We start from the raw sequence: 13627 nt of genomic DNA, 5'->3' as shown, positions 1-13627 counted from the left end.
TGCACTTACTACTGCATCAAGGCCTCACTTCCTGGATAACATGTGTGATGTCACTTCCTGGATAAAATGGTGATGCCAACCCCCCGATCCCACACCTTCCATAAGCAAGCAGCCCATGGCAGCAGGGATGTCACAGCGCCGCGGACAGACGCGCGTCCTTTCCTTTGCCGAGGAGTCTTCCCTAGCCTGGAGTTGGGCTAGGAGCTCTCAAGTCGTGGATCCCAGCACCGCACCACTCCGGCCCCACCGGGGAGGGTGGGGTCCTAAAGGCGGATGCAAGGGCCGGGTGCCGCCCTCACGCACCTCAGCTCTTGTCCACCCAGGGAAAACCTGACACATCACTGCCCCCTCTCAGTAGGTGCCTTTCTTTCAAAGGGCTGGCTGCAGGGCTTCCACAGGCTCAGAAGTAACTCGGGGTGGACAGGAAAGAAGCGGCCGGGCCGGCAACACGGGATGGCGTAGGGCGTCCAGGCGTCAGTTCAAGGAAGAAGGTGAGATGCTTTTGCCGGTGACCGCAAGCTGCTTTTCAGACGGCGCCTCCTTTCTAGGGCGCCTGGCCTCGCCTGCCAAAATCTACAGCAGGTGTTGTGCTGTAAGTTAGCCCCCTGCAGGTCACGGCTGCCGCTGTTGCAGTCAAGCCCACTACTACTGTAAAAGGAGTGAGCAAGAATGCTGCTGCCCAACGTGAGGAGGAGGAGGAGGAGGAGTAGGCCAGGCTTCCACGGCACAAGAGAGAAAGCACCTAAAAAAAGAAGCAAATGCCCGCTTGAAAAAGAGAAGGGGAGAAAGCTAGAGGGGAGACTGACTGGGCCCTGCTGTTAGAAGGGAGGAAAAACAAAAGCCTACAGCACCTGGTATTCCCAGGCGGTCTCCCATCCAAGTACTAACCAGGCCCGACCCTGCATAGCTTCCGAGATCAGACGAGATCGGGCGTGTTCAGGGTGGTGTGGCCGTAGGCAGAGTTAGCCCTCTCTTGTACTGCTCTTCTACTCGGCAGTCTGTTTGACGGCTGCCCGGCGCAGGGCCTGCTTTCTGCTATCCTTTCTATTGGCTTTTCCTTCGCTTCACAGTCTGCAGCCGGGCAGAGCAAGCGCGCAGCCTCCTTCACAGCCAGCCCTCTAGCCTCATGACAGGCCCCTCTCCAACTCTCCTTCCTCTGCTGTTGCAATCAAATCCCCTACTAAAAGGAGTTAGCACCAATGCTGCAGGCCCCCATGAGAAGGAGGCCAGGCTTCCTCAGCACAAGAGAGAAAGCACCTTAAAAAAACAAAGCAAATGTGCAGTTGAAAAATAGAATGGGGAAAAGCCATAGAGGAGACTGACCCCTGCTGGTGGAAGGGAGGAAAAGCAAAAGCCTACAGCACCTGGTATTCCCAGGCGGTCTCCCATCCAAGTACTAACCAGGCCCGACCCTGCTTAGCTTCCGAGATCAGACGAGATCGGGCGTGTTCAGGGTGGTGTGGCCGTAGGCAGAGATCAGCCTCTCTTTTACTGCTCTTCTACTCTGCAGTCTGCCTGACGGCTGCTCAGCACAGAGCCTGCTTTCTGCTATCTATTCACTTTTCCTTCCCTTTACAGTCTGCAGCCGGCCACTCCCAGCAAGCGCAGCCTTCTGCACAGCCCCCTCTAGCCTCATGACAACCACCTGGCAAACTCTCCTGCCTGTCTTTGCTTCTTTTTTTTTTTTGCTTTTTTCAAAGCCTTACCACCAAAAGCCCCCTCACCTTCCTCACACTAGCTCCTAAGCTGCTTGGGCGCGCTCACTCACTCTATGCTTTAGTCACACAAGCTGCTTTGCAGGGGGAAGCTTTACAACGGACGGCCATCGATCGTCCCACACTGCTTTTAAGGCTCTGGCTTACACCCCTCGGGCTACAGGGCTCATCTGGATGGACCGATGCGGGGCCCACGCAGACCTCCGTCCCACTGGCCTTTTTCGGGGGGCATTGGGCTTCAAGCTCTGGCACGCCTTCATGCTGACCTCCAGAACGGAGCCCCCTCCAATGCTTGCTGGGCAGGGGAAGACGGCAAGACTTAAAGGAAGGCCGAAAAGGGTCTACAGCACTCGGTATTCCCGGGAGGTCTCCCGTCCCAGTACTGTCCGAGCCCAACCCTGCTTAGCTTCCGAGATCAGACGAGATCGGGCGTGCCCAGGGTGGTATGGCCGGTAGACGTCAGCCACGCTGACTCCGTGGCCCAAGAAGGCCTCCTCCCTGCGCCTCGCAGACCCGCAGACTTAGGCACAGAGGGCTGGCCGAGTGGTAGCGCCAACCCCCCCTATCCCCACACCTTCCATAAGGCAAAGCAGCCCATGGCAGCAGGGATGTCACAGCGCGCGGACAGACGCGCTCCTTTCCTTTGCCGAGGAGTCTTCCCTAGCCTGGAGTTGGGCTAGGAGCTCTCAAGTCGTGGATCCCAGCACCGCACCACTCCGGCCCCACCGGGGAGGGTGGGGTCCTAAAGGCGGATGCAAGGGCCGGGTGCCGCCCTCACGCACCTCAGCTCTTGTCCACCCAGGGAAAACCTGACACATCACTGCCCCCTCTCAGTAGGTGCCTTTCTTTCAAAGGGCTGGCTGCAGGGCTTCCACAGGCTCAGAAGTAACTCGGGGTGGACAGGAAAGAAGCGGCCGGGCCGGCAACACGGGATGGCGTAGGGCGTCCAGGCGTCAGTTCAAGGAAGAAGGTGAGATGCTTTTGCCGGTGACCGCAAGCTGCTTTTCAGACGGCGCCTCCTTTCTAGGGCGCCTGGCCTCGCCTGCCAAAATCTACAGCAGGTGTTGTGCTGTAAGTTAGCCCCCTGCAGGTCACGGCTGCCGCTGTTGCAGTCAAGCCCACTACTACTGTAAAAGGAGTGAGCAAGAATGCTGCTGCCCAACGTGAGGAGGAGGAGGAGGAGGAGTAGGCCAGGCTTCCACGGCACAAGAGAGAAAGCACCTAAAAAAAGAAGCAAATGCCCGCTTGAAAAAGAGAAGGGGAGAAAGCTAGAGGGAGACTGACTGGGCCCTGCTGTTAGAAGGGAGGAAAAACAAAAGCCTACAGCACCTGGTATTCCCAGGCGGTCTCCCATCCAAGTACTAACCAGGCCCGACCCTGCATAGCTTCCGAGATCAGACGAGATCGGGCGTGTTCAGGGTGGTGTGGCCGTAGGCAGAGTTAGCCCTCTCTTGTACTGCTCTTCTACTCGGCAGTCTGTTTGACGGCTGCCCGGCGCAGGGCCTGCTTTCTGCTATCCTTTCTATTGGCTTTTCCTTCGCTTCACAGTCTGCAGCCGGGCAGAGCAAGCGCGCGCAGCCTCCTTCACAGCCAGCCCTCTAGCCTCATGACAGGCCCCTCTCCAACTCTCCTTCCTCTGCTGTTGCAGTCAAATCCCCTACTAAAAGGAGTTAGCATCAATGCTGCAGGCCCCCATGAGAAGGAGGCCAGGCTTCCTCAGCACAAGAGAGAAAGCACCTTAAAAAAACAAAGCAAATGTGCAGTTGAAAAATAGAATGGGGAAAAGCCATAGAGGAGACTGACCCCTGCTGGTGGAAGGGAGGAAAAGCAAAAGCCTACAGCACCTGGTATTCCCAGGCGGTCTCCCATCCAAGTACTAACCAGGCCCGACCCTGCTTAGCTTCCGAGATCAGACGAGATCGGGCGTGTTCAGGGTGGTGTGGCCGTAGGCAGAGATCAGCCTCTCTTTTACTGCTCTTCTACTCTGCAGTCTGCCTGACGGCTGCTCAGCACAGAGCCTGCTTTCTGCTATCTATTCACTTTTCCTTCCCTTTACAGTCTGCAGCCGGCCACTCCCAGCAAGCGCAGCCTTCTGCACAGCCCCCTCTAGCCTCATGACAACCACCTGGCAAACTCTCCTGCCTGTCTTTGCTTCTTTTTTTTTTTTTGCTTTTTTCAAAGCCTTACCACCAAAAGCCCCCTCACCTTCCTCACACTAGCTCCTAAGCTGCTTGGGCGCGCTCACTCACTCTATGCTTTAGTCACACAAGCTGCTTTGCAGGGGGAAGCTTTACAACGGACGGCCATCGATCGTCCCACACTGCTTTTAAGGCTCTGGCTTACACCCCTCGGGCTACAGGGCTCATCTGGATGGACCGATGCGGGGCCCACGCAGACCTCCGTCCCACTGGCCTTTTTCGGGGGGCATTGGGCTTCAAGCTCTGGCACGCCTTCATGCTGACCTCCAGAACGGAGCCCCCTCCAATGCTTGCTGGGCAGGGGAAGACGGCAAGACTTAAAGGAAGGCCGAAAAGGGTCTACAGCACTCGGTATTCCCGGGAGGTCTCCCGTCCCAGTACTGTCCGAGCCCAACCCTGCTTAGCTTCCGAGATCAGACGAGATCGGGCGTGCCCAGGGTGGTATGGCCGGTAGACGTCAGCCACGCTGACTCCGTGGCCCAAGAAGGCCTCCTCCCTGCGCCTCGCAGACCCGCAGACTTAGGCACAGAGGGCTGGCCGAGTGGTAGCGCCAACCCCCCCTATCCCCACACCTTCCATAAGGCAAAGCAGCCCATGGCAGCAGGGATGTCACAGCGCGCGGACAGACGCGCTCCTTTCCTTTGCCGAGGAGTCTTCCCTAGCCTGGAGTTGGGCTAGGAGCTCTCAAGTCGTGGATCCCAGCACCGCACCACTCCGGCCCCACCGGGGAGGGTGGGGTCCTAAAGGCGGATGCAAGGGCCGGGTGCCGCCCTCACGCACCTCAGCTCTTGTCCACCCAGGGAAAACCTGACACATCACTGCCCCCTCTCAGTAGGTGCCTTTCTTTCAAAGGGCTGGCTGCAGGGCTTCCACAGGCTCAGAAGTAACTCGGGGTGGACAGGAAAGAAGCGGCTGGGCCGGCAACACGGGATGGCGTAGGGCGTCCAGGCGTCAGTTCAAGGAAGAAGGTGAGATGCTTTTGCCGGTGACCGCAAGCTGCTTTTCAGACGGCGCCTCCTTTCTAGGGCGCCTGGCCTCGCCTGCCAAAATCTACAGCAGGTGTTGTGCTGTAAGTTAGCCCCCTGCAGGTCACGGCTGCCGCTGTTGCAGTCAAGCCCACTACTACTGTAAAAGGAGTGAGCAAGAATGCTGCTGCCCAACGTGAGGAGGAGGAGGAGGAGGAGTAGGCCAGGCTTCCACGGCACAAGAGAGAAAGCACCTAAAAAAAGAAGCAAATGCCCGCTTGAAAAAGAGAAGGGGAGAAAGCTAGAGGGGAGACTGACTGGGCCCTGCTGTTAGAAGGGAGGAAAAACAAAAGCCTACAGCACCTGGTATTCCCAGGCGGTCTCCCATCCAAGTACTAACCAGGCCCGACCCTGCATAGCTTCCGAGATCAGACGAGATCGGGCGTGTTCAGGGTGGTGTGGCCGTAGGCAGAGTTAGCCCTCTCTTGTACTGCTCTTCTACTCGGCAGTCTGTTTGACGGCTGCCCGGCGCAGGGCCTGCTTTCTGCTATCCTTTCTATTGGCTTTTCCTTCGCTTCACAGTCTGCAGCCGGGCAGAGCAAGCGCGCAGCCTCCTTCACAGCCAGCCCTCTAGCCTCATGACAGGCCCCTCTCCAACTCTCCTTCCTCTGCTGTTGCAATCAAATCCCCTACTAAAAGGAGTTAGCACCAATGCTGCAGGCCCCCATGAGAAGGAGGCCAGGCTTCCTCAGCACAAGAGAGAAAGCACCTTAAAAAAACAAAGCAAATGTGCAGTTGAAAAATAGAATGGGGAAAAGCCATAGAGGAGACTGACCCCTGCTGGTGGAAGGGAGGAAAAGCAAAAGCCTACAGCACCTGGTATTCCCAGGCGGTCTCCCATCCAAGTACTAACCAGGCCCGACCCTGCTTAGCTTCCGAGATCAGACGAGATCGGGCGTGTTCAGGGTGGTGTGGCCGTAGGCAGAGATCAGCCGGCGCAGGGCCTGCTTTCTGCTATCCTTTCTATTGGCTTTTCCTTCGCTTCACAGTCTGCAGCCGGGCAGAGCAAGCGCGCAGCCTCCTTCACAGCCAGCCCTCTAGCCTCATGACAGGCCCCTCTCCAACTCTCCTTCCTCTGCTGTTGCAATCAAATCCCCTACTAAAAGGAGTTAGCACCAATGCTGCAGGCCCCCATGAGAAGGAGGCCAGGCTTCCTCAGCACAAGAGAGAAAGCACCTTAAAAAAACAAAGCAAATGTGCAGTTGAAAAATAGAATGGGGAAAAGCCATAGAGGAGACTGACCCCTGCTGGTGGAAGGGAGGAAAAGCAAAAGCCTACAGCACCTGGTATTCCCAGGCGGTCTCCCATCCAAGTACTAACCAGGCCCGACCCTGCATAGCTTCCGAGATCAGACGAGATCGGGCGTGTTCAGGGTGGTGTGGCCGTAGGCAGAGTTAGCCCTCTCTTGTACTGCTCTTCTACTCGGCAGTCTGTTTGACGGCTGCCCGGCGCAGGGCCTGCTTTCTGCTATCCTTTCTATTGGCTTTTCCTTCGCTTCACAGTCTGCAGCCGGGCAGAGCAAGCGCGCGCAGCCTCCTTCACAGCCAGCCCTCTAGCCTCATGACAGGCCCCTCTCCAACTCTCCTTCCTCTGCTGTTGCAGTCAAATCCCCTACTAAAAGGAGTTAGCATCAATGCTGCAGGCCCCCATGAGAAGGAGGCCAGGCTTCCTCAGCACAAGAGAGAAAGCACCTTAAAAAAACAAAGCAAATGTGCAGTTGAAAAATAGAATGGGGAAAAGCCATAGAGGAGACTGACCCCTGCTGGTGGAAGGGAGGAAAAGCAAAAGCCTACAGCACCTGGTATTCCCAGGCGGTCTCCCATCCAAGTACTAACCAGGCCCGACCCTGCTTAGCTTCCGAGATCAGACGAGATCGGGCGTGTTCAGGGTGGTGTGGCCGTAGGCAGAGATCAGCCTCTCTTTTACTGCTCTTCTACTCTGCAGTCTGCCTGACGGCTGCTCAGCACAGAGCCTGCTTTCTGCTATCTATTCACTTTTCCTTCCCTTTACAGTCTGCAGCCGGCCACTCCCAGCAAGCGCAGCCTTCTGCACAGCCCCCTCTAGCCTCATGACAACCACCTGGCAAACTCTCCTGCCTGTCTTTGCTTCTTTTTTTTTTTTGCTTTTTTCAAAGCCTTACCACCAAAAGCCCCCTCACCTTCCTCACACTAGCTCCTAAGCTGCTTGGGCGCGCTCACTCACTCTATGCTTTAGTCACACAAGCTGCTTTGCAGGGGGAAGCTTTACAACGGACGGCCATCGATCGTCCCACACTGCTTTTAAGGCTCTGGCTTACACCCCTCGGGCTACAGGGCTCATCTGGATGGACCGATGCGGGGCCCACGCAGACCTCCGTCCCACTGGCCTTTTTCGGGGGGCATTGGGCTTCAAGCTCTGGCACGCCTTCATGCTGACCTCCAGAACGGAGCCCCCTCCAATGCTTGCTGGGCAGGGGAAGACGGCAAGACTTAAAGGAAGGCCGAAAAGGGTCTACAGCACTCGGTATTCCCGGGAGGTCTCCCGTCCCAGTACTGTCCGAGCCCAACCCTGCTTAGCTTCCGAGATCAGACGAGATCGGGCGTGCCCAGGGTGGTATGGCCGGTAGACGTCAGCCACGCTGACTCCGTGGCCCAAGAAGGCCTCCTCCCTGCGCCTCGCAGACCCGCAGACTTAGGCACAGAGGGCTGGCCGAGTGGTAGCGCCAACCCCCCCTATCCCCACACCTTCCATAAGGCAAAGCAGCCCATGGCAGCAGGGATGTCACAGCGCGCGGACAGACGCGCTCCTTTCCTTTGCCGAGGAGTCTTCCCTAGCCTGGAGTTGGGCTAGGAGCTCTCAAGTCGTGGATCCCAGCACCGCACCACTCCGGCCCCACCGGGGAGGGTGGGGTCCTAAAGGCGGATGCAAGGGCCGGGTGCCGCCCTCACGCACCTCAGCTCTTGTCCACCCAGGGAAAACCTGACACATCACTGCCCCCTCTCAGTAGGTGCCTTTCTTTCAAAGGGCTGGCTGCAGGGCTTCCACAGGCTCAGAAGTAACTCGGGGTGGACAGGAAAGAAGCGGCCGGGCCGGCAACACGGGATGGCGTAGGGCGTCCAGGCGTCAGTTCAAGGAAGAAGGTGAGATGCTTTTGCCGGTGACCGCAAGCTGCTTTTCAGACGGCGCCTCCTTTCTAGGGCGCCTGGCCTCGCCTGCCAAAATCTACAGCAGGTGTTGTGCTGTAAGTTAGCCCCCTGCAGGTCACGGCTGCCGCTGTTGCAGTCAAGCCCACTACTACTGTAAAAGGAGTGAGCAAGAATGCTGCTGCCCAACGTGAGGAGGAGGAGGAGGAGGAGTAGGCCAGGCTTCCACGGCACAAGAGAGAAAGCACCTAAAAAAAGAAGCAAATGCCCGCTTGAAAAAGAGAAGGGGAGAAAGCTAGAGGGGAGACTGACTGGGCCCTGCTGTTAGAAGGGAGGAAAAACAAAAGCCTACAGCACCTGGTATTCCCAGGCGGTCTCCCATCCAAGTACTAACCAGGCCCGACCCTGCATAGCTTCCGAGATCAGACGAGATCGGGCGTGTTCAGGGTGGTGTGGCCGTAGGCAGAGTTAGCCCTCTCTTGTACTGCTCTTCTACTCGGCAGTCTGTTTGACGGCTGCCCGGCGCAGGGCCTGCTTTCTGCTATCCTTTCTATTGGCTTTTCCTTCGCTTCACAGTCTGCAGCCGGGCAGAGCAAGCGCGCGCAGCCTCCTTCACAGCCAGCCCTCGAGCCTCATGACAGGCCCCTCTCCAACTCTCCTTCCTCTGCTGTTGCAGTCAAATCCCCTACTAAAAGGAGTTAGCACCAATGCTGCAGGCCCCCATGAGAAGGAGGCCAGGCTTCCTCAGCACAAGAGAGAAAGCACCTTAAAAAAACAAAGCAAATGTGCAGTTGAAAAATAGAATGGGGAAAAGCCATAGAGGAGACTGACCCCTGCTGGTGGAAGGGAGGAAAAGCAAAAGCCTACAGCACCTGGTATTCCCAGGCGGTCTCCCATCCAAGTACTAACCAGGCCCGACCCTGCTTAGCTTCCGAGATCAGACAAGATCGGGCGTGTTCAGGGTGGTGTGGCCGTAGGCAGAGATCAGCCTCTCTTTTACTGCTCTTCTACTCTGCAGTCTGCCTGACGGCTGCTCAGCACAGAGCCTGCTTTCTGCTATCTATTCACTTTTCCTTCCCTTTACAGTCTGCAGCCGGCCACTCCCAGCAAGCGCAGCCTTCTGCACAGCCCCCTCTAGCCTCATGACAACCACCTGGCAAACTCTCCTGCCTGTCTTTGCTTCTTTTTTTTTTTTGCTTTTTTCAAAGCCTTACCACCAAAAGCCCCCTCACCTTCCTCACACTAGCTCCTAAGCTGCTTGGGCGCGCTCACTCACTCTATGCTTTAGTCACACAAGCTGCTTTGCAGGGGGAAGCTTTACAACGGACGGCCATCGATCGTCCCACACTGCTTTTAAGGCTCTGGCTTACACCCCTCGGGCTACAGGGCTCATCTGGATGGACCGATGCGGGGCCCACGCAGACCTCCGTCCCACTGGCCTTTTTCGGGGGGCATTGGGCTTCAAGCTCTGGCACGCCTTCATGCTGACCTCCAGAACGGAGCCCCCTCCAATGCTTGCTGGGCAGGGGAAGACGGCAAGACTTAAAGGAAGGCCGAAAAGGGTCTACAGCACTCGGTATTCCCGGGAGGTCTCCCGTCCCATTACTGTCCGAGCCCAACCCTGCTTAGCTTCCGAGATCAGACGAGATCGGGCGTGCCCAGGGTGGTATGGCCGGTAGACGTCAGCCACGCTGACTCCGTGGCCCAAGAAGGCCTCCTCCCTGCGCCTCGCAGACCCGCAGACTTAGGCACAGAGGGCTGGCCGAGTGGTAGCGCCAACCCCCCCTATCCCCACACCTTCCATAAGGCAAAGCAGCCCATGGCAGCAGGGATGTCACAGCGCGCGGACAGACGCGCTCCTTTCCTTTGCCGAGGAGTCTTCCCTAGCCTGGAGTTGGGCTAGGAGCTCTCAAGTCGTGGATCCCAGCACCGCACCACTCCGGCCCCACCGGGGAGGGTGGGGTCCTAAAGGCGGATGCAAGGGCCGGGTGCCGCCCTCACGCACCTCAGCTCTTGTCCACCCAGGGAAAACCTGACACATCACTGCCCCCTCTCAGTAGGTGCCTTTCTTTCAAAGGGCTGGCTGCAGGGCTTCCACAGGCTCAGAAGTAACTCGGGGTGGACAGGAAAGAAGCGGCCGGGCCGGCAACACGGGATGGCGTAGGGCGTCCAGGCGTCAGTTCAAGGAAGAAGGTGAGATGCTTTTGCCGGTGACCGCAAGCTGCTTTTCAGACGGCGCCTCCTTTCTAGGGCGCCTGGCCTCGCCTGCCAAAATCTACAGCAGGTGTTGTGCTGTAAGTTAGCCCCCTGCAGGTCACGGCTGCCGCTGTTGCAGTCAAGCCCACTACTACTGTAAAAGGAGTGAGCAAGAATGCTGCTGCCCAACGTGAGGAGGAGGAGGAGGAGGAGTAGGCCAGGCTTCCACGGCACAAGAGAGAAAGCACCTAAAAAAAGAAGCAAATGCCCGCTTGAAAAAGAGAAGGGGAGAAAGCTAGAGGGGAGACTGACTGGGCCCTGCTGTTAGAAGGGAGGAAAAACAAAAGCCTACAGCACCTGGTATTCCCAGGCGGTCTCCCATCCAAGTACTAACCAGGCCCGACCCTGCATAGCTTCCGAGATCAGACGAGATCGGGCGTGTTCAGGATGGTGTGGCCGTAGGCAGAGTTAGCCCTCTCTTGTACTGCTCTTCTACTCGGCAGTCTGTTTGACGGCTGCCCGGCGCAGGGCCTGCTTTCTGCTATCCTTTCTATTGGCTTTTCCTTCGCTTCACAGTCTGCAGCCGGGCAGAGCAAGCGCGCGCAGCCTCCTTCACAGCCAGCCCTCTAGCCTCATGACAGGCCCCTCTCCAACTCTCCTTCCTCTGCTGTTGCAGTCAAATCCCCTACTAAAAGGAGTTAGCATCAATGCTGCAGGCCCCCATGAGAAGGAGGCCAGGCTTCCTCAGCACAAGAGAGAAAGCACCTTAAAAAAACAAAGCAAATGTGCAGTTGAAAAATAGAATGGGGAAAAGCCATAGAGGAGACTGACCCCTGCTGGTGGAAGGGAGGAAAAGCAAAAGCCTACAGCACCTGGTATTCCCAGGCGGTCTCCCATCCAAGTACTAACCAGGCCCGACCCTGCTTAGCTTCCGAGATCAGACGAGATCGGGCGTGTTCAGGGTGGTGTGGCCGTAGGCAGAGATCAGCCTCTCTTTTACTGCTCTTCTACTCTGCAGTCTGCCTGACGGCTGCTCAGCACAGAGCCTGCTTTCTGCTATCTATTCACTTTTCCTTCCCTTTACAGTCTGCAGCCGGCCACTCCCAGCAAGCGCAGCCTTCTGCACAGCCCCCTCTAGCCTCATGACAACCACCTGGCAAACTCTCCTGCCTGTCTTTGCTTCTTTTTTTTTTTTGCTTTTTTCAAAGCCTTACCACCAAAAGCCCCCTCACCTTCCTCACACTAGCTCCTAAGCTGCTTGGGCGCGCTCACTCACTCTATGCTTTAGTCACACAAGCTGCTTTGCAGGGGGAAGCTTTACAACGGACGGCCATCGATCGTCCCACACTGCTTTTAAGGCTCTGGCTTACACCCCTCGGGCTACAGGGCTCATCTGGATGGACCGATGCGGGGCCCACGCAGACCTCCGTCCCACTGGCCTTTTTCGGGGGGCATTGGGCTTCAAGCTCTGGCACGCCTTCATGCTGACCTCCAGAACGGAGCCCCCTCCAATGCTTGCTGGGCAGGGGAAGACGGCAAGACTTAAAGGAAGGCCGAAAAGGGTCTACAGCACTCGGTATTCCCGGGAGGTCTCCCGTCCCAGTACTGTCCGAGCCCAACCCTGCTTAGCTTCCGAGATCAGACGAGATCGGGCGTGCCCAGGGTGGTATGGCCGGTAGACGTCAGCCACGCTGACTCCGTGGCCCAAGAAGGCCTCCTCCCTGCGCCTCGCAGACCCGCAGACTTAGGCACAGAGGGCTGGCCGAGTGGTAGCGCCAACCCCCCCTATCCCCACACCTTCCATAAGGCAAAGCAGCCCATGGCAGCAGGGATGTCACAGCGCGCGGACAGACGCGCTCCTTTCCTTTGCCGAGGAGTCTTCCCTAGCCTGGAGTTGGGCTAGGAGCTCTCAAGTCGTGGATCCCAGCACCGCACCACTCCGGCCCCACCGGGGAGGGTGGGGTCCTAAAGGCGGATGCAAGGGCCGGGTGCCGCCCTCACGCACCTCAGCTCTTGTCCACCCAGGGAAAACCTGACACATCACTGCCCCCTCTCAGTAGGTGCCTTTCTTTCAAAGGGCTGGCTGCAGGGCTTCCACAGGCTCAGAAGTAACTCGGGGTGGACAGGAAAGAAGCGGCTGGGCCGGCAACACGGGATGGCGTAGGGCGTCCAGGCGTCAGTTCAAGGAAGAAGGTGAGATGCTTTTGCCGGTGACCGCAAGCTGCTTTTCAGACGGCGCCTCCTTTCTAGGGCGCCTGGCCTCGCCTGCCAAAATCTACAGCAGGTGTTGTGCTGTAAGTTAGCCCCCTGCAGGTCACGGCTGCCGCTGTTGCAGTCAAGCCCACTACTACTGTAAAAGGAGTGAGCAAGAATGCTGCTGCCCAACGTGAGGAGGAGGAGGAGGAGGAGTAGGCCAGGCTTCCACGGCACAAGAGAGAAAGCACCTAAAAAAAGAAGCAAATGCCCGCTTGAAAAAGAGAAGGGGAGAAAGCTAGAGGGGAGACTGACTGGGCCCTGCTGTTAGAAGGGAGGAAAAACAAAAGCCTACAGCACCTGGTATTCCCAGGCGGTCTCCCATCCAAGTACTAACCAGGCCCGACCCTGCATAGCTTCCGAGATCAGACGAGATCGGGCGTGTTCAGGGTGGTGTGGCCGTAGGCAGAGTTAGCCCTCTCTTGTACTGCTCTTCTACTCGGCAGTCTGTTTGACGGCTGCCCGGCGCAGGGCCTGCTTTCTGCTATCCTTTCTATTGGCTTTTCCTTCGCTTCACAGTCTGCAGCCGGGCAGAGCAAGCGCGCAGCCTCCTTCACAGCCAGCCCTCTAGCCTCATGACAGGCCCCTCTCCAACTCTCCTTCCTCTGCTGTTGCAATCAAATCCCCTACTAAAAGGAGTTAGCACCAATGCTGCAGGCCCCCATGAGAAGGAGGCCAGGCTTCCTCAGCACAAGAGAGAAAGCACCTTAAAAAAACAAAGCAAATGTGCAGTTGAAAAATAGAATGGGGAAAAGCCATAGAGGAGACTGACCCCTGCTGGTGGAAGGGAGGAAAAGCAAAAGCCTACAGCACCTGGTATTCCCAGGCGGTCTCCCATCCAAGTACTAACCAGGCCCGACCCTGCTTAGCTTCCGAGATCAGACGAGATCGGGCGTGTTCAGGGTGGTGTGGCCGTAGGCAGAGATCAGCCGGCGCAGGGCCTGCTTTCTGCTATCCTTTCTATTGGCTTTTCCTTCGCTTCACAGTCTGCAGCCGGGCAGAGCAAGCGCGCAGCCTCCTTCACAGCCAGCCCTCTAGCCTCATGACAGGCCCCTCTCCAACTCTCCTTCCTCTGCTGTTGCAATCAAATCCCCTACTAAAAGGAGTTAGCACCAATG

General features: G+C 57.4%; 18 non-coding genes and 1 pseudogene across 18 annotated transcripts; all 19 read right to left on the bottom strand.

Moving 5' to 3' along the window:
- Positions 1–839: 839 nt before the first annotated feature.
- Positions 840–958, bottom strand: LOC138780365 (5S ribosomal RNA). Its single transcript, XR_011361230.1, has one exon. It is a non-coding gene; the product is annotated as a 5S ribosomal RNA (ribosomal RNA).
- A 394-nt stretch (positions 959–1352) lies between these two features.
- LOC138780420 (5S ribosomal RNA) lies at positions 1353–1471 on the bottom strand. Its single transcript, XR_011361276.1, has one exon. It is a non-coding gene; the product is annotated as a 5S ribosomal RNA (ribosomal RNA).
- A 582-nt stretch (positions 1472–2053) lies between these two features.
- On the bottom strand, positions 2054–2173 carry LOC138780393 (5S ribosomal RNA). Its single transcript, XR_011361256.1, has one exon. It is a non-coding gene; the product is annotated as a 5S ribosomal RNA (ribosomal RNA).
- An 859-nt stretch (positions 2174–3032) lies between these two features.
- Positions 3033–3151, bottom strand: LOC138780457 (5S ribosomal RNA). Its single transcript, XR_011361312.1, has one exon. It is a non-coding gene; the product is annotated as a 5S ribosomal RNA (ribosomal RNA).
- Positions 3152–3547: 396 nt separating this feature from the next.
- LOC138780419 (5S ribosomal RNA) lies at positions 3548–3666 on the bottom strand. Its single transcript, XR_011361275.1, has one exon. It is a non-coding gene; the product is annotated as a 5S ribosomal RNA (ribosomal RNA).
- Positions 3667–4249: 583 nt separating this feature from the next.
- Positions 4250–4369, bottom strand: LOC138780392 (5S ribosomal RNA). Its single transcript, XR_011361255.1, has one exon. It is a non-coding gene; the product is annotated as a 5S ribosomal RNA (ribosomal RNA).
- Positions 4370–5229: 860 nt separating this feature from the next.
- LOC138780454 (5S ribosomal RNA) lies at positions 5230–5348 on the bottom strand. The gene has a single exon (XR_011361310.1). It is a non-coding gene; the product is annotated as a 5S ribosomal RNA (ribosomal RNA).
- A 394-nt stretch (positions 5349–5742) lies between these two features.
- LOC138780418 (5S ribosomal RNA) lies at positions 5743–5861 on the bottom strand. Its single transcript, XR_011361274.1, has one exon. It is a non-coding gene; the product is annotated as a 5S ribosomal RNA (ribosomal RNA).
- Positions 5862–6209: 348 nt separating this feature from the next.
- LOC138780453 (5S ribosomal RNA) lies at positions 6210–6328 on the bottom strand. The gene has a single exon (XR_011361309.1). It is a non-coding gene; the product is annotated as a 5S ribosomal RNA (ribosomal RNA).
- Positions 6329–6724: 396 nt separating this feature from the next.
- LOC138780417 (5S ribosomal RNA) lies at positions 6725–6843 on the bottom strand. The gene has a single exon (XR_011361273.1). It is a non-coding gene; the product is annotated as a 5S ribosomal RNA (ribosomal RNA).
- Positions 6844–7425: 582 nt separating this feature from the next.
- LOC138780391 (5S ribosomal RNA) lies at positions 7426–7545 on the bottom strand. The gene has a single exon (XR_011361254.1). It is a non-coding gene; the product is annotated as a 5S ribosomal RNA (ribosomal RNA).
- Positions 7546–8405: 860 nt separating this feature from the next.
- On the bottom strand, positions 8406–8524 carry LOC138780452 (5S ribosomal RNA). Its single transcript, XR_011361308.1, has one exon. It is a non-coding gene; the product is annotated as a 5S ribosomal RNA (ribosomal RNA).
- Positions 8525–8920: 396 nt separating this feature from the next.
- LOC138780429 (5S ribosomal RNA) lies at positions 8921–9039 on the bottom strand. Its single transcript, XR_011361285.1, has one exon. It is a non-coding gene; the product is annotated as a 5S ribosomal RNA (ribosomal RNA).
- Positions 9040–9621: 582 nt separating this feature from the next.
- On the bottom strand, positions 9622–9741 carry LOC138780402 (5S ribosomal RNA; annotated as a pseudogene).
- An 860-nt stretch (positions 9742–10601) lies between these two features.
- Positions 10602–10720, bottom strand: LOC138780366 (5S ribosomal RNA). Its single transcript, XR_011361231.1, has one exon. It is a non-coding gene; the product is annotated as a 5S ribosomal RNA (ribosomal RNA).
- A 396-nt stretch (positions 10721–11116) lies between these two features.
- On the bottom strand, positions 11117–11235 carry LOC138780416 (5S ribosomal RNA). Its single transcript, XR_011361271.1, has one exon. It is a non-coding gene; the product is annotated as a 5S ribosomal RNA (ribosomal RNA).
- Positions 11236–11817: 582 nt separating this feature from the next.
- On the bottom strand, positions 11818–11937 carry LOC138780390 (5S ribosomal RNA). Its single transcript, XR_011361253.1, has one exon. It is a non-coding gene; the product is annotated as a 5S ribosomal RNA (ribosomal RNA).
- An 860-nt stretch (positions 11938–12797) lies between these two features.
- On the bottom strand, positions 12798–12916 carry LOC138780451 (5S ribosomal RNA). Its single transcript, XR_011361307.1, has one exon. It is a non-coding gene; the product is annotated as a 5S ribosomal RNA (ribosomal RNA).
- Positions 12917–13310: 394 nt separating this feature from the next.
- On the bottom strand, positions 13311–13429 carry LOC138780415 (5S ribosomal RNA). The gene has a single exon (XR_011361270.1). It is a non-coding gene; the product is annotated as a 5S ribosomal RNA (ribosomal RNA).
- Between the last annotated feature and the right edge of the window lie 198 nt (positions 13430–13627).

This window comes from Dendropsophus ebraccatus, unplaced genomic scaffold, assembly GCF_027789765.1.
Source record: "Dendropsophus ebraccatus isolate aDenEbr1 unplaced genomic scaffold, aDenEbr1.pat pat_scaffold_825_ctg1, whole genome shotgun sequence".
Lineage (NCBI taxonomy): Eukaryota > Metazoa > Chordata > Amphibia > Anura > Hylidae > Dendropsophus > Dendropsophus ebraccatus.
Note: the sequence above shows the minus strand (reverse complement) of the source record. Positions and strands in the feature narration are given on the sequence as shown.